We start from the raw sequence: 22,006 nt of genomic DNA, 5'->3' as shown, positions 1-22,006 counted from the left end.
GGAACGAGCTACACGCTTGTTCTTACTTATTCAATGTTTCCTGTTGTGGTAACAGGGTTGGAAAATTGGTTCCTTTAAGTTGGGAGATTCTTTGGGCGATGGATAGTTTGAAGAGAATTAGTGATCCTCTATCACCTCACGTGGATATTTGAATCAGTGTTCAGGGAATAGCTACTCCGGTACTAGGTACAATTCAGTCTTCTGTTACTCGCACACTGCTGCAACGATCGCGACACACGGAACAATTTGACGCGAGGACTGACGTTTGCAATACACTAAACATGTCTACACCTCTTTCGAACGGAAGCCTCTCTTTCCTTCACTTCAGTTTGCATCTACACCACAGCTCGTACTCTCACTAGCCAGGCTCCTGGTCCGAATCGCAGCCACTCGAACCCCCGGGCTACCATGGAACTAGGGCTCTGCTCGCTGGGCGACGGGAACCATGGTTCACCACATTCACCGTGTCGTCACCGAATGTTCACTGCATGCGTGTCACCGGTTTTGCACACAGAACACTCTCGTATACCTATCTCTCGGATAACGCGCGTGGATCGAACAACCGGGCTCACAAACGCGGAAGCACTGTCACACGAGATCGTTGGATCGATGAAACCCGCGAACGATCGCCGGACCGGAGTGGTAGAGCCGCGGCTACCAGGAGCGTTCCGATCGGCCGGGACCCAGGCTGGCGAGGCAGGCTACGGATCCCGATGTACGTTTGCCGAGCGAACGAGGAGGAGGTGGAGAAAGAGGAGGTGGAGGTGGAGGTCGTCCCGAGGAGGGCAACGACGGAGAAAGACGAAGAGATCGGCACCGGCGACGATGAAGGGGAGAGCGGAGAGTGGGGAAGAAACGAAGATCGAGGTGGTGGAACCTTGGAAGGGGTACCAGGGTTGCACCGGTTGGAGAGGGAGGGGGCACAGAGTAAGAGAAGATGGAGGACGTAGGGACGGGTTCGCGGTGGCTTCGGAAGGAGTAGGAGACACACTCGGTGAGTTCCACTCGGCGGCACTCTGTCGAGTTTCCACCGCCGGCGCTCTCTCCTTTTTCGCTTCTCTCCTCCAGTGTTCTCCGTGGCGTGTCTCTGTTGTTACTGCTGTCCTCTTTCGCCTTGGCGCCGCGGGCAAGGGGGAGGGGGCTTCCCGGATAGGGTCCGCACCGAGCAAGACCAGGCGACGGCGTTCACGAGTCGCGGGAACCGGGGACGCGCGCGGGAGAGAGAATCACGTGACCCCGGCGCGGAGCAGCGGCACGGGGCTCGACCAATGACGGGACGGTATCGCGACGACGGCGGAGGCACAGCCCTCCGGGCGTCGTAGGCGGGCTGCGGGGTGGCCTGTGAACGGCGATCGACACGGAGGGCCACGGGGACCAGCAGGGTACAACACACAACCGAACCGTTTTGCACAGCCCGTTCCTCGCCGCGACAGCGCGACCGGCCGACTCTCTCCACTTTCCGTGGCCGGTGTGCCACGAGGCCGACTTGGGCGGTCATGGATCCCGACGGCGCAACTGTGGGCGGGGACGCGCGAGCGCGCCGCTACCGTCGCCGAGCCACTCTGGAGAGGGAAACTTCTCACGTGCTCGGCCACGCGGTATGTACACCACATTCAAGCTACGTGCACGGGGGGAACGGCCGATGAAAGAGGTAAAAATCTTATTCTTTCGATCTTGCGTACGGAGGCGACCCTGTCGCGGGTAGGTATGCGTTTATGGCCGGGGATGGATAACAATGATCGAGCTGGTTGACGGCGATTCGAAGAACTGGGAATTTTTTTGTGGAAGCGGTCGTGTAGACTTGCTTGGCTGACTCGACGTTTGTAATTGGGTGTAGTAGGGGTGGGCGAGTTCTTTGGCAATGAGAGCCACGTGGAATATTTTTCATACATTTTTTTAATGGTCAAGAGCAGGAATAAAATATTCTGATATTGGTACATACTATACTACTATAGGTTATTAATATAAATGTTTGGGGAAAGTGGCAACGAAAGGCAATATTCTGTCGGGACGACACAGAGTAGCTTTAGAAGCGCAGTTTACCCACCATTGGGATATACAGACTCGTCTCGATTATTGTCCCGAACTCGGGTCCGCGCCAGGACAATAATCTTATAGGAAGAAATGCTTCAGATTCTCGTAAATTCGTTTTTTGCCCGAAGCCCGAAGTCGATCGAAGGAAAACTTGATTTATACTCATTGTAATTATTTCTTACCGAATGGTAGTGAAACATATTTTCAGGGTGGATAAAAAATCCGCCTTAACTTCATTACAGAATCAATTACGAAAGCATTGGAATTTAAGAATATAAAATTGTAGTTATGGTCCGTCCAACGAGACGAGTCAGTATAAATAACCAAATCATTCGTGTGCTAAACCCAGCTGTTACCTAGTAACTGTCACTGTCCTTGTCCCACCTAAATTGTCATCACCTACCTTTGTTTATAGAAATTGACACGACCCATTGAATAAAGCATAGAATGATACAAATGTATATTTACGCGGTTTTAAATATTCCCGTGATGGTCGCGGGAATCGTTCGAATTTTCACGGACGTGACGGAACGATGCAGTAAGTCCGTTAGCAGTTCGAGTGTGCCGGTGGGATGCGCGTCGAATGCACCGATGTGACGTCGTCGCAACGGTTTTCGGCTGCTGGGGGCGCCGGCTGGTGCTACGACGACTTGCCATGGGGCAGTTTTGATGACAGATTACCCTGATCCGCTTTGTGGAGAAGCTCTCATTTAGACAGCCGGTTTGATTGAAAAGTTCGACGATCGCTTAGCGGGACAGGAAAAAAAAGAAATCTATTCTCGCGCCACTACCCTCGTTCTGCGACCTACGCCCCGGAATGGAAATGAACCGTTTCTTATTCTTCCCTCGGTCTCCCGTGTGATGGAAAGCTTTCAAATTCCCGCTGAAAAAGAACAATTGTGTTATATAATTCTTCATGGAATCTTGACAGCGACGAAAAATTGTATTCTTTTTTTGGTTGGGTATCCTTATTGTAATTTTATTCTGTAATGTCGTGTGTAAGGTTCAGTTCATGAGGAAAGAATAGTGGCTGGTCAAGTTTACCGCTGTCTTTAATTTGAAATTTTGAGTCAGACTATATGGAACTTTATTTTAAGTGGATTATTCTATAAAATTAATTGTCAGAAAATTTAGAGGTGCATCAGAAACATTGAGAAGAGTTTCGTGTAAGCTTTTATTCACGCAGGAAAAACAAATTGCAATTCTTTTTCTGACAGCCACATACACAATGAAACTTCATAATTTCCTTCTCGATTTCAAGGGTGACAAAACAATTTTAATAACCCAGTCAATTTTCAAAAGTCACAAAACCCAATTACAGTAATGTCTCGATGAGTACGACATACTCGGGTCCGTTTCGGAGCATTCATGGCAAGGGTGAAGATTTTTCAGCCCCACATAAATTTGTTTTTTGAACGAAGTCGAGTCTCTGTTTACCTCCTCTTTACCCAGTGGTGGGAAAAACGTGTTGTTCATGTCGCAATCATCGAGGGAACACTGTACCACGTCGCCTATAACTCAAAGCCTCACAACTTCCTTCTCAATTTCAACGATGCAGAACAATTACCTACTAAATTTTTCGCAATTCTCCATTAATCCTATACACTCCACAGTTACATTTTTAACGGAAATAATGAATTTTTGTATGGCTCGGTGTCGCGAACGGATGGTCCGTTCCGTCAGATTGAATCGCGGCGCGCAGGGTTAGAGCGAAAATTTCGAGTGCCAGCGGCTGGAAGGGCGGCGACACCGGCTCGCAAACGGGAACGAGGGCGCGCGCGGATGGCTCGGAGCGAAGAGAGCAGTGGCGAGAGAGCGAGAGATCGCGAGAGGGGTTTGGGAGGCAGAGCTGCCGCCACATCTGCCGCCAGATTTAACTATACATTACAGACACACGATATGTCAAAGTCCTATACTTCATATCGACTCCGCCATTTATTAAAAGTTTCATCGCGCGCGCACCACCGTTCCCGCCCCCGCAACCCGCCGCGACCCCCTTCTTTCCGCCAGGCCGTGAAAGAATATAGGAAGGATCCACGAAATATACGAACGAAAACTTCCACGGAAGAATATGTCGATGGGGTGGAGGAGGGTGGGTGGTGTCGCGTTCCGATCGACGATTTTCCCGCGCCTCCTGTGACACCGAGCTCTCGTCCGATCATGATTTCGTCTCGACTTGAAATATTCAATAAATTTTACTACGGTTTCTCTATGAGCCGGCGTGTTACACGTTTAAAAAGACGTATGGTAGTACAGTTGTTACGGTATATGAATATTTGTTGATAACGTAAAGACTTGATCGTAGATCTTGAAATTGGAGCAAGTTGATCTTTTCCGGTTTATGGATTTAATTCTTGTTCGAACCGTCGTGTTCCTTATTGAAAAACACATAGGATAGCTACTTTAACGCGAGTCTACTGTACTTATGACCAGTAGCGTATATTCCCAGTCGTGAAGTATCTCGAGCTAAAAGTGTTAATAGACACGATAGCATAAAATAGTAAAAATCAAACAAGATCTGAAATCTCCACGAAACCCCCACTTTGTTAAGGTAAAACAAATGTCCTACGTGTCTAGAACCATGTTGAACGCATTACAAGACATTCACGGAACAGCCATTGTCATTTCCCTCGTGTTCACGAATTCTGTTCTGAATTTCCCTCGTCCTCTTAAATTTCTGTTTCTCGCAGGCTGGTATGCTGACACTTCGCAGCCGCCTCTTATCTTATCTCGGTGTAAGCTTAATACTAGAAAAATGGGACCCCGTCGGGTTGGGGGTGGTGGTGGTGGTACCGTTTCCCGCGACGAAACTGGAATTTTCTGTCTGTCAGTTCTCTCCTTTTCCACTCCGGCTGCCACCGATTGCGAAATGAAGTTTTATATTAAGCTTCCAGTTTCCTCTCTCCTTTACCCGCTCGTCCCCCGCCCTTCACCCTTCGCCAGCCTCCCTTTCTCGCCACCCCACCCTTCGCTTTTTTGTCGACGCCCTCCTCCGATCCACCGCCGTCCTCCTTCCCCCTTATATATTTACGTACCGATAGATCGTTATGTCGGCGTTTGCATATATATTGACATCGCCACCCCCTACCGCGGAAGATGCCTAATATATAGGCTATCGTGTGGCGTAAGGAAACTCGTGTACAGAACCGTCGAGTACTCTTTTTCAATACGTTCGATGCTCATTTTTCGTCATTCCATCCCTAACTTGGGCACATATTTTCTATTTTTTTTTTGTTATATAATTTTATAATATTCCTGTATTTACCTTTTAACGCATGCTTTAATACTAGAGCTACTAACGGGGGTGTACATTCGTAAGATCTTACAGAAATTATCGAAATGTTGTTATAGCGCATTTCCCAAGATTTCTAATGACGTTCATGGCAGTAACGTAAGGGAAGGAGTCTAATTTGTAAATTTGTAGATTTTCAAAATACTGTCGGTTTTACGATCTAATCAAATTCTACCGTTTATCATTGTTCGTGTACTTAAAGCTTTGCTTTCTTATGTGGTCGATGTGCTATTTGAATGAAAGTTTGAAGTCGAAATATATTCCGACGAATTTAACACAGTTATTATTAGATTGCGCAAATATCCCTTACTTTGAATGTAATCTGGAGACTGGGAAATCTGTTTATTATAAATTGTATCAATACTTTGTTCAATGGATGCCTTGGCTTTGCTTAATGAAGTCTAGTAATAATTTGATAAAACTACAGAGCGTCAGAGATGAAACTTCAAAGTTTTATCGGTCAAAATTGTTCACCCCCAACTGTTATCCACCCACGAAACCGGAAGTGGTGGCGTCGAGCTTGACCTCGTCGAACGAAAAAGGAAAAAACACACGTATCGCCAGGTCTGTGGTGAACATCCGCCATTAAAAATAAACCATCTCTCGTCGCCATTTTAGCATGCCACCGTCCCCCGGCGAGTGGGGCTCGATCTGTCAATCACCGGTACGAACTTTTTTCTCCTTCGACGTCTGTGAGGTAAAAGCGAACTCGTTAAAGACTCCAAATAAAATCGCCCCCACCCCTCCGATGGTCGCAGGAAGCGTCCGAGTCGCTTTCTTCGGTCGAGTTGCGGGGGGGTTCATCCCTCCTTGTCGAAATGCGACGCCGTCGACGCATTTTAATTGCCCCTGGAAAAAGTGGCTGGAATTTGTCGAGATTTCTTCGAGGTTGCATTTATTTAACACTTCGATTATTAATGTACATTTTCGGTGGTTATGCGTGTAATATCTTCGGTGGCTGAAGAAATGAAAACATGAACGTGGGATTGGGCATTTCGAACTGAAAGAATGTTCAATTGTCCTGGGCCACTTTCATAACTTTATATTGGTAATCTTGTATTACTATATAGGTACGTGTTGTTCATCAAGCTTCAATATCCCCTAAACTGTGCCCATTTCAAAACTTCATTAATTCCATAATCACTTCGTATGTTTACCGAATATTTAATAACTGTCCCAATATTTAGTCTCCAATATCTATTACCTCCTTTGTGATATTTTTATCATATTTACAATTTGCAAATCAATTACCTTTCTGACATTTCATTCGAGTAATCTCATACATACCCTTTAAATTTCTTCATTTCCAAAGATTTCGCCCCTTCGAGATACCTCCGCGTGAGGACTTCGTCTTAAAAACCGGGTATTACATTGCGCGACGGTGGCTTATTCCTCAATATGTTCCGATCTGAAAGATCCCGAATCAACGTGGAACAAGTATAGGGGAAGGGGGTGGCGGTAACGGTGACGGAAAGGACGGAGAGGCAGACAGAAAGACGGAGAAAGCGGCCGTTGAACGGGAGTGGCAGTTCTTGCGATTAGCGAGCGACTAGGGGAAGCTCCGGTTGCCGGAGTCTGAGGTTTTAATTAAGCATTCACTGCGGATGATATCGCATGCCTCTTTATACTTCATAGCAGCCAGATGTTGCTACGAGGTCCTTCCTCGCCTTAGGTCCTACGAACCGCACCAGCGCGACGGAAGGAACGTCGCTATTTCGTTTTAATTATGCATGTTTAATTTGCTTATATCCTCGCCCCTCCCTCAACCCCCCTGCGCTCTGATACGCGCCGCGAGTAGACGTTTCTGGTAGAGTCACTCGTTTCCTTGCAAACCCGGTTTACTCGTATGAAATTTGTCGTTGAGGAATCCTATCGAACGCCCTGATAGTTCACGATGATCTGTAGAAGGCATAGGTCATCTTGAATCTTGATGTAGAATAGAATAAAATGATAATGTGTACTTCGAATTTGAGAAAGTTATTGTTACTTTGTGTACTTGTTCCATTAATCAAGAATTGGGAGCTACATTTTCACCATAACTGAAACTGATCCATTATTGCTGGAATCATTACGTATCCAAGGATTAAGGATTCCGTCAGATTCCAAATAAATTTTATCATTCTAACATTTAAACGAAAATGGGAATGTATGAATATGAAATTGTTGCTAAGACAGTACACTTTATACTAATATTATTTAAAATTATGACACTGGCAAGGTGTAAAATGAAATTCACTTGAAATAGCACGAAAAATAATGATCACGCACCACATACAAATTAATTACCTGTTTCACTGTTCTCGAATCTTTTATTTCCGCTCCTTAAATCAATATACCCAACGAAAAATCTGTAAATATATTTCTTTACAGAGATATACAAATGGTACAATATAGGCAACTCTCCTTACTTACACAAGATCGTCGTTTGGACGTCACAAACACCGTTTACCACAGTTTTCTGGGCTTGCGATCCACAGACGAGTCGGACCCAGCCCCTGTCCCAGCCTTCATCACCCCGAGTCCGTCGTTTCGTTGCCCAGGAATAGACTCTCTTCGGGATCCTCTCGCGTAGAGGGGAGGTAGTGGTGACTGTTACAAAAGAGAGGGATCTCCCTGCGAGAACGCTCCTCTGGAACAAATCTACCCCGAGGACCGGAGGTATACAGGGCAGGTCTAGGGGGCCGACACTTGGCGCAAATTGCCCCAGTAAGTGTAGTGCATTAATCTTTGGTTTGGTTTGCTCTCTCGGCCACCGCGTGTGTTGCGGTGGCCGCGTTTCTCGTAAACCCTCGACACGCCGCACATCCCGAAAACCTTTTCGGGGTATTCAGCTACCCCCGGCGGACGCCACCGCCACCGCCGCGTTTGTTTCCCGGGCGCAACGTGGAATCTGATGGGACATCCATGGTCTCTTCGGTATTTCAACTGTATTCGATTCTCCCTGGATAATTATTATTTATCTGACAATATTTATTTACCTTCCCTTTCGTTGGAAATGGTTCGTATGAAATTTTGCATTTGGACCTTGAGATGAATTCTGATTTCCTAGGGTACACTTATAATTAGACTGCAGATTTTATGCATTTATAGCCTGTACCAGTTTTCGATTTTATTCTGAATGCAATAAGATACTCGAGAGGGAAAATAAATTTCTGCATTTGTTCCTGTCTTTGAAAATTACTTTAGAAAATGTTATTTTGCATAAAAATCTGCAGTCTACTTTTAATACTTAGAAGCATTTAAGTGAACATTTATTTGTAAAGTAGGTACATTAGGGATAACAGAATACAATAGTACTCTAGAGTATACGTCGAAAGATGCCTGGCGACACCCAAGAAAAGACGATCGAGAAGAGGAACTCTTGATCGTCATTCGTGTGACATTGTAGACGATTGTACCGAATGTCTAAATTAACTGAATATTTGTAGTTTGTTAATTATCACATCGACACCACTGAGTTGTTTCCAATATTAAGCACCTTTAGACGATGTAACACTTGGTCTGCTATAGAGTCTAAACAATAGAGCCTAGTCTAGAGGCAGACAAGGCTATAGAGCCTAGACTAAAGGAACACTAGACTCTAGAGTACTATTGTATTCTGTTATCCCTAATGTACCTACTTCACAAATAAATGATAACTTAAATGCTTCTAAGTATTACAAGTAGACTGCAGATTTTTATGCAAAATAACATTTTCTAAAGTAATTTATAAAGACAGGAGCAAATGTAGAAAATTTTCCCTAAAGGAACACTAGACTCTAGAATATACCAATAAAAAATAAAAACCAAGCCTCTCAAAATCGTTTTCTCGTTAGAACATCTGAACCAGTGTAGTATAATCTACACTTTCAACAAACTATAGCTCCAAATTTGAATTTTCGTGTCCAAGTCCGAGACCAGTGGTGTCGTACTGTCACGAAAGATCCAGAAGCAAAGGGCTCCCGTGGAATCAGAGTGTCGGCCCCCAGCCCTCGAGACCACCCCTCTTCAAGTTCCACGCCGGTTCTCCAGTGGTCACCGAATCCCTCGAACCCTTTTGTCCTTAACCGGTCACCTTAACCGTAACGCCCGTAGCCAGCACGGAAGAGGCCAGGAGGAGACTCGGCGGTGGTCTTGCGTAATGCGAATACCGTGTCGCATTCCAGGAACTCAGGGTCCCGTGGAAACCCTTCTTTATTCGATTAAATAAATTGGTAGCGATTACGTCGACGAGCCTCCGGCTAATGGAACTCGATAGCCGGGTGATGAGCCAGGGGGTAATTAATGATGGCCGATCCGGGGCCAGTTTCCTGTTTATTCCCAAGGATTGTCTCGTACCTTTTTTTTATTCTTCTTCCAAACATGATTACAACGAAGCTCGTCGTTAGAACAAGAAAACAGTGTTCAGAAGGTATGTAATTCGAAGTTTCTCCGAAGATCAGGGATCTCGAATAGGAACCTCGAGATTGTTAATAAATGAATTTTCTTCTTCGATTGGTAAATCACGATTGTCTATGGAAATTCTATAGAGGGTGATGGAAAATGATCTCTGCAGAGGGAATTACGAAGTATCGCGATAGTAAAATAATAGGACGAGATAAACAATATTGGTGCTATACAGTTTGTAAATTTCTTTCGCTGGAATGTTCTTATCAGAACTCACACTTCTGTGTTTACATTGATACTGAGCAAGGTAACGCATGTTTCATGTACAGTTCGTTAGCTTGCAACGAACTTGTGTCCTCGAAAATTATAAACTCGACATGTCCCAGGTTCGTAGGATTTAAAAATAATGGGTAACATTTACTGCACAATGTAACTCGAATTTGTAAAATATAATTGGATATATTTCAGTAGAATATTTATATTTTTAATGATATTATTGTCGTTAGTATCACGTTTTATAATTATTCCTTGTTTATACTTAATACTGCGTTTTCGTAGAAGGATCAAGAATTTTGTAATAATCCAGTCTTAATATAAAATGTGCAGTACTTCCACGTTGACGTCAATGACGTAAACTTTCAAGCCTCTTCAAATCATTTTCCTGAACATACAGTCTAAAAAGCAAGAAGCAAAAAGGTACAAATAAATCGACTAAATCAAAATACTAAAATCATTATACCACTACGTGATACGAAATGTCTATGTTATTATACCGGGCAGAGCACTCTCATCAAGGGGAAATCACAGTTTACTTCACGAGCACACTGAAATAGGAAATAGAACAAGTTATGCAAACATTCTAACAAATTCGAAAAATCTGACAGTCTGACAATCTGTTACTTACTGCTTCAGCGGGTGTTATAATCCATCCTGACATGCAAATGACAGTAATAAGAAGGAAGAAGAACTCAGCTACTCGAGACATGTCTACTTCGATTCTCTTTGTGGTCTGTTTGGTTTTAAGTTTTGTCTACAGTGTCCACTTCAGCTCTTAAATACAACTGCTGTACAAATTTAGTCTTCGTATCTGAAAACGTGAGTACTTAAAAACTTAATGTGCATTCGATATGACTATCGAAAGTATTAAACCTTTCTTTGAGATGTTATTTTTATGTTAATAAGAAACTTAAAACAAAGTACGATAAAATTATTTTCACTATTTTACTATATTATTTATAAGTAGTTCAGGAAATACTAACAAGGTGCATTTGATTACATATTGCATTCACTGAGGGAAAAATCCCTAAAACTAGCTTAACTGTTTCGACCGTCAAAGTAGAATGACCCCTTAAGTTCCTCAGGGTGAAATTGGTATTTGTAACCAACAGTTGAGGTTTTTCAAGAGCAGAGTCCCGATGGTTAGGTCATTCAGGATGGAGTCAGAGGGCAAGTGATTAAAGAATTCATGATATCGCGGTTGGCATGATGCGGTTCACGATCTCCATGAATCGCAACGTCCCGAGTGAATTCGAAGCACCGCTGCAAGCGAGTATCGCAAAGTGCGGTCAGGGTTAGATATTAGGCGAAAATCGCTCCACGGTCTATCCACGTTGCTGTTCCCCAGATTGCAATATAATGACGTCGTAAGTCGACAAATAATTGCGGAAATTTGTATATCCAGCCTAGGCGTGACCCGCAGTGGCCTCGATAACACGTTCCTCGAATCCAATGGAACCCTCATGTTATACCTACCACGTCTGAAGCTTGATCCTTCCATGCGAATGGAAAATTTGTGTACTTCTCTCGTAATTACATTACATTCTATTTATCGAACTAAAATTTCACCCCATTCATTTATCGAATTTTAAGTAACTAGGAATTTCAGTTTCTTGAACTACTGTCGAGCGTCGTTCTTTGGTAAGCTTCGTAACGTAATGTATGATTTTCTGTTATTAATGATTGTTATATGTGGTATTTTACTTTTGGACGATAACCTACTCTCACAACGTTAGTGCAGGTCTGAGTTTAAGTTAGTAATCTAACCCAGCCCATATGAAATCTGAATTTAATATTAGGTCCAAAATCACACTGAAATATGAACTTCATAGATCTAACTTTTATGTCTATGATTATTATTATTGAGCGTTGGGTGTTTATACGAATATAGACGGTCAGACTAATTTACAATACAAAGACTGGAATTTACTTCTTAATAGTTTTATCAGATATCCCAAATACAGTAAAAAATCTGCAGCCCAGTTTAGGCACATCTTATTAAGCTATACACCTCTTCACGTTTGCAATTCTTTATGTACAATAATATGGTGCTAACAAATTGCCCAAAATATAATTTGTCCCTAACAAAAAAATTTCGGATCGAAACTTCGAGGGGTGGTTTCACCCCTTGAAGTCGCGTCTCAGCCGATAAAAAAAATACGTATCCTTTATTTTTTACTACTTAACAGAAATACGAAGTTTCATAAAAATCGAAGGGGGACACTTTCAAAAACTTAATATTAGCAACATCATAGCAATCATCCTCCAAAGCTTCTGATCGCTAGAATTTTCTAATAAAAAATGGTCCAAAGACACCCCTTAAGTTGACCACATCACTTTAGCCCATCGTGATTAATAGAACACCGGGGTAGTAATGACGACACCTTCGATCGCATGATTTTATTTTGTAAACGTTGGATAAATGGACCTGTGATCCTGTCCGACAACGAGGTCGGGGATGAAGCGCAAACCGGGCGACGTTGGCGCGCATCCACCGCAGGGGTGCGATGTATCGGGGCCGCCCTAGATGCCGAGTCACGAACGTGCAAGTCACCGACCCCCAATGAAGGGGGATGATGAGATGACTAAAGTTAGAACACTGTCGGTCTAGTGTACGCGGATAACTTGATACACCTAACGTATACGGCCCATGATTGCGCGTATATCTGCCCATCGATCCGGGGAAAGCGTTGCTGTTCATTGCCTCGGGGGTGTCCGGCCCGTGATGTTTCAGGGAAAGAATCTTCGGCCTCTTTCATTGTCCGTTATGTATTTTTCATGTGTGACGAAGACTTGGTCATCAACTGCAGGTATTTAAGTACGTAGAGCAAAGTAGCCGAATATGAGACCCATTTTTTTATGCACGCATAATTCTCGATTAAAAATACTTTTATTGGAATACGATACACGTTTTAAATGTAAGTGTACATTTTTACGATATATCAGAAATTATGAGAAAACAGATAAAGTTCCATCGTAATAAAATAAAAATTAAAAGTATGCAGAAATATGATTCCAAAACTGGTCGCCTATTATGAGACCTAGGTTTCATCTTGTCAAAAGTTATTTTTACTGTCAAATTAATTGCGTCTGTACCTGAACATGTTGTTATGTTATTATATTGAATATGTATTATTATTATTCGTTGTTTTCACATTATACAGCGTTTTTGTAAAAAGATCAAATATTCTGCAATAATCCAGTGGTAATATAGAATTTGCAGGGCCTACTTGCACGCTCTTCAAATCATTTTCCTGCACATTGTTTCTAAAAAGCAAGAAGCAAAAAAATTACAGATAAACTAACATAATGAAAATACTAAAGTCATTATACTACGACGTGGTACTAAATGGCTATGTTACTATACCGAGCAGAAGAGTTTCATTAAGGAGTCACGACAGATTCCTTTTCTAAGACACTGAAATAAGAAAGAGAATAAGTTATGCAAACATTTTAGTGACGAATTCGAAATATCTGACAATACCATCGAATCCGTTACTCACCCCTGTAGTCGATGCCATAATCAACGCTGGCATACAAATAGCAGCAATAGCAAGGAGGAAGAGCCCGACAACTTGAGACATGTTGTTTACTTTGACTTCCTTTTGGATCCGTTTGATTTTAAGTTTTGTCTACGATGTCCGCCTCAGCTCTTTATATGCAACTGCTGTTAAAAATTTATATCTACTTCCTACCGAAAACGTGAGTACCTAAAAACATAACGCGTACTCGATATAACTATGGATAATACAAAAACTATCTTTTCGTGACTGATATAAATTTACGAGGGTAACGTTTTATTTTCCTTACTGACACGTCGTAAAATATTTAAACGTTCTAAAATATTGCAAATATTTTCCAACAATACATACCAAGATAAATCGACCGAAGTACGACAGAACCTTAAGGGTTCGTTCCTTCGGAATTAGGTCAAAGGAAAGGTCTGTCGGTGAGACAAGCTCGGACTCAAGGTGTACAGAAGTTTCGGGGCGTCCCGGTCGATCGTTTCTGGCACAAATTACTTCTTTAACGAAAGGTTACCTATTCCTCACGGTGGATCGAGCTCAAGAGGAAAGATGGAACGGTCCCAGGGGTGGTGGGTGGAAGAACGCCTCGAGTAGAGGGTGTCTGCTCTGGCCGCAGAGCGTCGGGACGCCCTTATACCGTCTCCTAACGGAGAGACGTCCACGAAGCGGACCAAGTGACAAATAGATGTACGCCGGCGATCGCACGATTTACTCCTCGCGTAGGGATAAAAGCTTCCTGACAAAATCCTGCTGTGACAGCGGATCTTGGCATTCTGACCGTGTTGCTTCTCCCGCGACTAATCGTCTCGCCGAAAAAACAAACCTGCGACTCGATCCCCGCATACCAACTAAAAACCGTCCTTCGTCTCTGTGACCGGACTTCTTCTTGTAGTTCAAGTTTTTAGACGGAATTCCGCTGATTTCGGCGGCATAGAAACTTTGAATACAGTCGATTTTGTATTTATATGATTGTTTTTTATTCTGATTTATGATTTCATTCTAAAAAATTCTCTTGAACCTTTGGAGGACGGGCTGGATTTTTCATGACTTTTTATATTTTTGAATTAGAACTTTTATACATTTTTCATAATATATTTCTTTCTTTTACATGGTTATTTTTTGGAAATGGACCTATCCCGTAAAAAGTAGATTCTCATAAAGTTTCGTCTACAGTGTCCACTTCTGCTTTTTATACACAACTGCTGTTCAAATTTATAACTTTCGTATCTGAAAACGTGAGTACTTAAAAAACGTAACGTGTATTTCATATTGACTATCGATGATACCAAACAACTTTTGTTATTGATATGCATTTACGAGGTACACAGTTAAAAAATCGCAATAATAATTCCATAATAAAAAGATAGGACAGAAAAACACAGTAATGTTGTCTGACTGGCGCAACAAACAATGTCGATCATATTTCATTTACTAGACTGCCGAGTTTTATGCAAAATAACATTTTCTAAAGTAATGTATAAAGACAGGCGAAAATGTAGAAATTTATTTTTTCTTTCGAATATCTTATTGGGTTCAGACTAAAATGGAAAACTCATTAAATTCGATGAAAGTTTCGCCTTTATTTTATTTCACAGATTATTAAGTATATTCTAATAATGGCGATGGCATGTAATATAACCTAATACTAAAGAGAAAATTGATATTAAAAATACAAGTATACCCTAACACTCATAATTATGTGGACACATTGCCTGTGTGATAATTTCATTCCCAAACAATATTCATTCCAAACTTTTAATAATTTCATAATACCTCGTAATATTTACTGCATATTCGATAGATGTACTCATACTTATGAACGGAAGTGTACAATTCAATAAGAGATTTTTCCAGTGAAATTTTATCGATCGTAGGCTGAAGTAATCATTCCAAGTCTGTATAATTCACGTCCAAGATTGTTTAAAGAGCCACGTTCCAAGCGTTGAACAGGAACGGGGAACGATTAACAGGAACGTTTTCCATTTTCTAAATAAGTCTCCCTGGGCGGATTCCTTCGCGGCGATAAGTTTGACGTTCTCTCTCTCTCTCTCTCTCTCTCTCTTTCGGGCCGACTACGGCCACGAAGGACCGGGCGTCTCCTTCCGGCACTCCTATCGGTTATATCACGGCCGCTCACCCTTCCCCGAAACCCACTCTCATTATTCCGAGGAAATTAAATATGTCGTCTGATTCTTAAAGTTAATTGAACTTCGGCCGCTGTCTCGGACGCACGCTGGATCTCCAATTCATTACGATAATGCGCTTGGGATCGGCTGGCGAACGGTTTCGATAAGTTCGGATCAAGTTGATCTTAGCAGTTCGGTGTGTTTTAATATTTTGTGCAGTGCTCTGTGTGATAAAGTGGTGTGGTTAATTTGTATTAACAAAGTGAAAGGGTGGTGAAGATACGGGAGGACATCGAAGTGTAAGTAACTTATTTTGATTGATAAGTATTTATTTTCGTTAGTTCGGGCTTTGGAAGTTCAGTTATTTGTTTATATGATAGGAGGATTGTTAAGAAATAAGAATATTGTGAATTAGTAATTCAACAAGAGAACGGTTTTTTAAATAATAATGTCACAACACCTCTTCAACCATGAATGTCTGAAGAGGTCTGGAATCAAGCTTGATCTACATTTTCATGGATTCCATTAGCTAATTGATCAATCGACGAATTCATTACCTGATATTCTGAAAGGAAGTATGTGTTCATATCTTCAGTTTGTTCCCAGAAACTGTCACTAATGCAGTACTTTATTGAAATACCAATTACTTCAATGTCGCATCAACTGCTTGAATTAGTTATCAGTGTCTGCCACTTGTAGACTATTTATTAATTAAGTTATTTTGTCAATTAGTTTCGTTTCTTCGAGAAATTTTACTCTCAAATTCATTACTTGGTAGATCTAAATCGAAAATGTAAGATTCATCTCAATTCGCTAATCAGATATATAATTCCATGCTTCTTGGATCCTCCGTTCACCAATTTCAAAATGGCTGAACTGAAGTGCGTTGAAGAACGACCTTTCCTATACAACCATCAAATATACAATTTCAAAACAAAATCTCCAGGATACTTAATATTTTTAAGATGCAACAACTCAATATGATTCCATTGGCAATACAAAATTCGATCAGTTTCGAAATCTTAATTCGTTAATCCCCATCCGGAGAACACAGATCTCCGATCCTGATTCACGTTCGGATCACTGGAAACGATTTACCGAACCGCTGATTTATGGCATCGAAACCGGAGTACCGGCTCGCAATAAACTGGAGCTGCGTCTAAATCCCTATTTTACTTACCGGTCGCGCGACGGTGAGTCGAGCGTCGAGGAGGTTGGGGAGGGGGAGAGAGTCAGCCGTGTACTAAATTTAAAAGTAAAACCTCCGCCTTTGTTGCCGAATCCCCGCGCTGAAAGAGAAGGTTGCTCTGCTCCTTCGAGCCATTCAACAGATTTAAATGGGCCCAGGGCTCCGCGACCGCTTCTTTTGGTTGTTTTAAAATACAGAGCCTGCGGGTTCAACGATACCGCGGCCTGGATTTATTTCGTTCGACGCTTCCTTCTGCACGGTTTTCAACTCCATTTTCATTTTTTTTTTTGTCTTACAACTTCATTTGATTTTCTCGCTATTGTTTCTCGTAGCAAAAATATTCTGATGTTATTAGTTTTTTCGTCAGTGGACGCTTAAAGGTCATATAAAGGTCAACTTTGTTTTTTTTAAACATAATGAGGTATTTTTTAATACATCAATCGATGCAGCTGGACATTTATGTATGTCGAAAAGTTAGTAGTTCAGGAGATATTTCAATTTAAATAATTCTAAAACACCATTACTGTCGTACTAAGACGTCAGCGTTTATTTACGAGAATGGTAATAAAGTACGACAGTAATGATATTTTAGAATTATATAAAATTGAACTATTTCCTGAACTACTAAAGTTTCGACATATATAGGTTAGTACTTTTTTATAAAGAAAAAAATACCTTATTCTATTTAAAAAAAAAACAAAGTTGACCTTTATATGACGTTTACACATCTACTCACGAAAAAACTAATAACATCAGAATATGCTACATTCGATACCAGTCCAGCCTCCGGTGAAACATTTTCTGCTACGAGTAACAATAGCGAGAAAATCAAGATGTCAAGATGTATAGATAGTACCTACCTTCACCTTAAATATGCTTGCAAAAGCTATAAATTTAAAAAATTCTATCACGATATTTCCGCAACATTCAGCGACCAGTTCATCTTCCTTCGACTCCGAACGAATCCTCCCCCTGCAATGTCGACAAGCATGGCTCCGTTATTCTTTCGAATTAATCCCTCGTTTATGATTATAAATCTACATCCGGCCGCGAGGGATCGCGGGGCAGGGTCACCGGGGTCCGAGGTATTAGTCAAAATTAGCGGGGGCCAGCGAAAGTCGGAAATGCCAATTTGGCCGGTGAAGTGAGGATTTAATTATGATTCTTTTATGATTCGATTTAACCGATCCCCGGGGCCGAGCCAACCACCGGAGGGGCCCCCGCGGAATATCGCACAATGTACGCCCGGGGAATTAACGGACTATTAGCGCCGGAACAATGGAAGCCTTTTTCTTGCTTCGTCGGCCCGTCTTTCGGCGACAATGGGATCGATGTTACGCCGGATCGTTGGAAATCTCGCGGTGTTCCCCGTTTGATTGTTACGAAACAGACTTCGATTCGCCTGACTTTGGAGCTTGAGTTGGGTTTAGACATTTTTTCTTTTTGCATTTGTTTACTGGTACGTGGATCATCCGTCTTTAGATCTAACTTTTGAGGAAGTTGAATTTTGAGACGAGGTAGGGGAGAGTTGCCTATTTTGGATCATTTTTTTATTTTTCTCTCTTACACATGCAAGAGAGAGGGTTTTTTTCTTCTCTCTACAGCATGCGTGTAATACTGTGAAACCCCAGTATATATTTGAAAGAATGGCTAAAATTATCTATTGTATCCCAGTTGATCTCGATTTGCCTTTGTTCCATTTTTTCGTAAGTCTTCAGTGAACGTCAGATTTCTCCTATTACGATTTCTCCTGTTGCATTTTAATTTTCGTTTCGTCGTCTTCTGGGGCAGTTGCACGGTTCCCGGGTTTTATTGCCGGTCGCACGGGTAGCGCGCGGTCATCTTGCAATTAATTTCAATTATAAAAATATCATTGCCCTTTATGGCGTCGGCAGGTGGTTCGCGGTCAGGGGTGGTTAGCGTTTTTGCTCGGTGTACTCGCGTAAGTTTCACGTAAGTGTGGCTTGGATTCCTGGGGCTCGTTGCCTAGATTAATTCTACACGCCTCGTTTCTGAAAAAAGTGGCACACTCGTGGGCACGTTTGATCGTTCCTGGGAAAGAAAGAAAATTTCCGTGTGTGACGGTAATTTCTACCTAGGAAATAATTTGAAGCTCTCATATTTGGCAAAGGAAGAATTTGTGTTTAATAGACATCGATATTTTTCAAGTGTCATTAAGCTGTACAGTCAACATGTATTAAATGAATTATAATACTGACAGTGTATTCTTTATAATGATGGAAAAATGTTTGAAGAAATTCTACAGTTTTCGTTATAGCAATAGTGCAATCATAATGTGAATAATGTTTCAAACGACCACTTTTTGGTCGATTAATACATTGGAAATGTTGGATATATCTGTCAAGTAATAATGATCATTCGTTGAGTCAAAAAGGAGGTGTCATTTTTTAAACGATGATCTAACGTTCAAAATTTTATACATAGAAATGGTCAAACTACATAAGTATCTCAATGCACAAAATTTCGAATGACGAAGAAAAAGTAGGAAACTATTTGAATACTCATAAGAATTTCAATTATAAGAAGATGATATTCCTTGAAACGTCAGTACGAAATTCTTAGAGATTCTATCTACCGACTTCTGGCCTTTCATAATAAACAAAACTAGAGCGACGATCCCATCGTCTCCAAGGACAAGTGTACCGAAAATAATAAAAGCACTACTGTCTCGAAGCAAACACAAGTCTCCTCAAAGCCATGAAATAAATATATACCAGCATCGAACCACACCGATCCCCGATTAAATTACCAATCAAATTCCTCCAAAGTGAGAATCATCCAAAAAAACCTTCCCAGCAACTGGAACCACATCCAACAAGAAAAAGCACTCCAAAAAATGTTCTCCAAGATCTCCAAGCATCAACTGTGCGAACGACAGCGATCGTCGGTCAGATCGGTGATAAAATTCCTGAAAAAAGAAAAAGCAATGGCGCATCATGGCGGGAACGTGTAACCAGAGAAAGAAAAAAAAAAGGAGAGAAAGAGCCACGGTTAGGAGTCCGTCGTGCACCCAATCATCAAAGTCGCATTTTCAGTGTAATGGGTGTGTTTAGCTCGTGGAAGACCGACGGAGAGGGACGCAGGAATGGTGGAACGATCGGCTCCGTGGCCGGGGATCCAGGGTCTCGATCGTGATCGGCCCCCTCCGCCGCCAATAATCATCGTACGGCCGCAATTACGGGCCTCGGGGCGTCCAATCGGGGCCTTCTCTTCTTCCACGACAACGCGTTCTCTACCTTCTTTCTTCCTCTCTCTTTCCGTCTACTTCGTTGCTTTTTCTCTCTTTCTCTCACGGTGGCCACTCTATTATTAGGGTGTATTATCGTAATGCGGCGTCCAGCATGTCCGCTTGGCCGGGGCCCAAGCGAAATGGCTTCCATAATAGGGACAGACGCCGTAGAATATCCGGCGTTTACCTCGCAGCATCCTCTACACGCGCGATGATCGTGGGATGACGACGGGGCTTGTGAAAAGACGGCTCGATGCGTGACCTTTAGAAATTTTGCGGAGCTTTGGTATTATTCGCTGTGGTGTTTAGAATACACATTTTATGCGTTTATTGGGCCTTGTGAAATACAACGAATGATAAAACTTTTGACAGGTGCAACGAATTTGATATTTTATTCGGAACTAAATAAGATACTTAACCACTTGCCTTACGAGTTTTTTAACGACTGTACGATCAAAAATTACTTTATCGTTAATAATTTCCCAGACGCAGAAGGAATTTTATTCTCAGGACAAGTGTAACATTTACTCTAAATCTTAAATATTAATACCAATGAAATAGAATTTCACTTCGACTCAGAGAAAATAGTATACATGTTTATTAAATCCAGTTTGAAATCGTCATCACGTGTCTGACTCGATGTTACAAGGCAAGGGGTTAAGAGGAGACAGATATTTCTGCATTTACTCTTGTCTTTGTGAATAACTTTAGGAAATGTAATTTTGCAGAAAATTTTGCTGTCTAGCTATGGTAGATGAATGTGAGGATATCTGGAGACGGGAGGGAGGAAATAGCTCTACATCCTCGTGTGCCATTTGAGGTTCAAACGACACCTTCTAAAATTATTTTTTCATATTGTATTGGATCGTAGAAGAATTCTTGATAAATCAGTTCTGTTAATTGGTCTCTGTTTCCATTCTACGAAACTCTGTATTTCTTCTTCTAATTCGTTGCCTCTATACAGAGAATATGTCTCTAAACAATCAATAAATGAAAGCATAGATTTTGTTAAATTCAAGTATATAGAATTGTTTTCAAAAATCGAGATCCTCATAGTAATTATAAATGCAGTTTCATTTCGTTTAAATTTAAATAATCGAATATCAGTGTATTAAGTACGCTGTAATGTTAAAAGAATTTTGTAAGACGACTCTGGAGTAGAGATTTAAGAGAAATCTGGGAATGGGATCGCGCTACCCCCGAGTTGCCAATAAATGGCTGCGAAGGACTTCAAAGACACATCGCGATTCTTCCTCCGCTATCCACGGTTTTCAATATGGATCGAGCGATAAACGCTCCCCAGGCAAACTCGGAAGACGTATCTTCTCCGGGAGATAGGGGAACTTTATAACTTCGGTGGAAGCAACAGCGGGACAAATCGCGGGACTGGATCTCGCGAGACATCCGGTCCTCTCGCTCGACACCCTCCAGCCTTCTCCCTGAAATTCGTCAAACTGGTAACCGCTGGTAATACAGTCGCCACAGAACTTGCTTTTTTCCCTTTGTTTTTTCTCATTGCTATCGTGATCGTGTTCGTAGGTGAAATATTGTCAGTTGAATGACAAAAGAATGACAGGTCTCGAATGCACTGTCGATAGTATGATTCTCTTTGAATCGAATAAAGGAGGATCTAGGCCACCGAGCACCGTTACACGGTTTTCCACAATGCCCGAAAGACCTTCCCTTTCTACTTTGCAATATCTTCGGTAAAAACTCGAATCCTCCCTATCGATTCCCTGGTAACGACGCTAGATTCCACTGCAACGATGATAAGGGGATGATATTTCGACGCTTTCCTCTTGCACGTTTCGACGAATACTTTTGTACGGATCATGGGATAAGGTGAAGAAAAATGAAGTGTCGACGTTAGAGAGTAGAATGACAAATTTTGCAATTAGATCGAACTTTTCGTGCATGTATCGATTTTACTTCTATGTAAAATATTTT

At 41.9% G+C, this 22,006-nt stretch overlaps 2 long non-coding RNA genes across 2 annotated transcripts; both read right to left on the bottom strand.

Moving 5' to 3' along the window:
- Nucleotides 1-10,223: 10,223 nt before the first annotated feature.
- Nucleotides 10,224-10,701, bottom strand: LOC107185336. Its single transcript, XR_001516161.1, has 3 exons — nucleotides 10,596-10,701; nucleotides 10,465-10,515; nucleotides 10,224-10,365 (listed from the first exon to the last, which is right to left on the bottom strand). It is a non-coding gene; the product is annotated as an uncharacterized LOC107185336 (long non-coding RNA).
- Nucleotides 10,702-12,838: 2,137 nt separating this feature from the next.
- On the bottom strand, nucleotides 12,839-13,592 carry LOC107185335. Its single transcript, XR_001516160.1, has 3 exons — nucleotides 13,471-13,592; nucleotides 13,335-13,385; nucleotides 12,839-13,234 (listed from the first exon to the last, which is right to left on the bottom strand). It is a non-coding gene; the product is annotated as an uncharacterized LOC107185335 (long non-coding RNA).
- Between the last annotated feature and the right edge of the window lie 8,414 nt (nucleotides 13,593-22,006).

Source organism: Dufourea novaeangliae, unplaced genomic scaffold (genome assembly GCF_001272555.1).
Source record: "Dufourea novaeangliae isolate 0120121106 unplaced genomic scaffold, ASM127255v1 scaffold60, whole genome shotgun sequence".
NCBI lineage: Eukaryota > Metazoa > Arthropoda > Insecta > Hymenoptera > Halictidae > Dufourea > Dufourea novaeangliae.
This window is presented reverse-complemented; position numbering and strand designations above follow the sequence as displayed.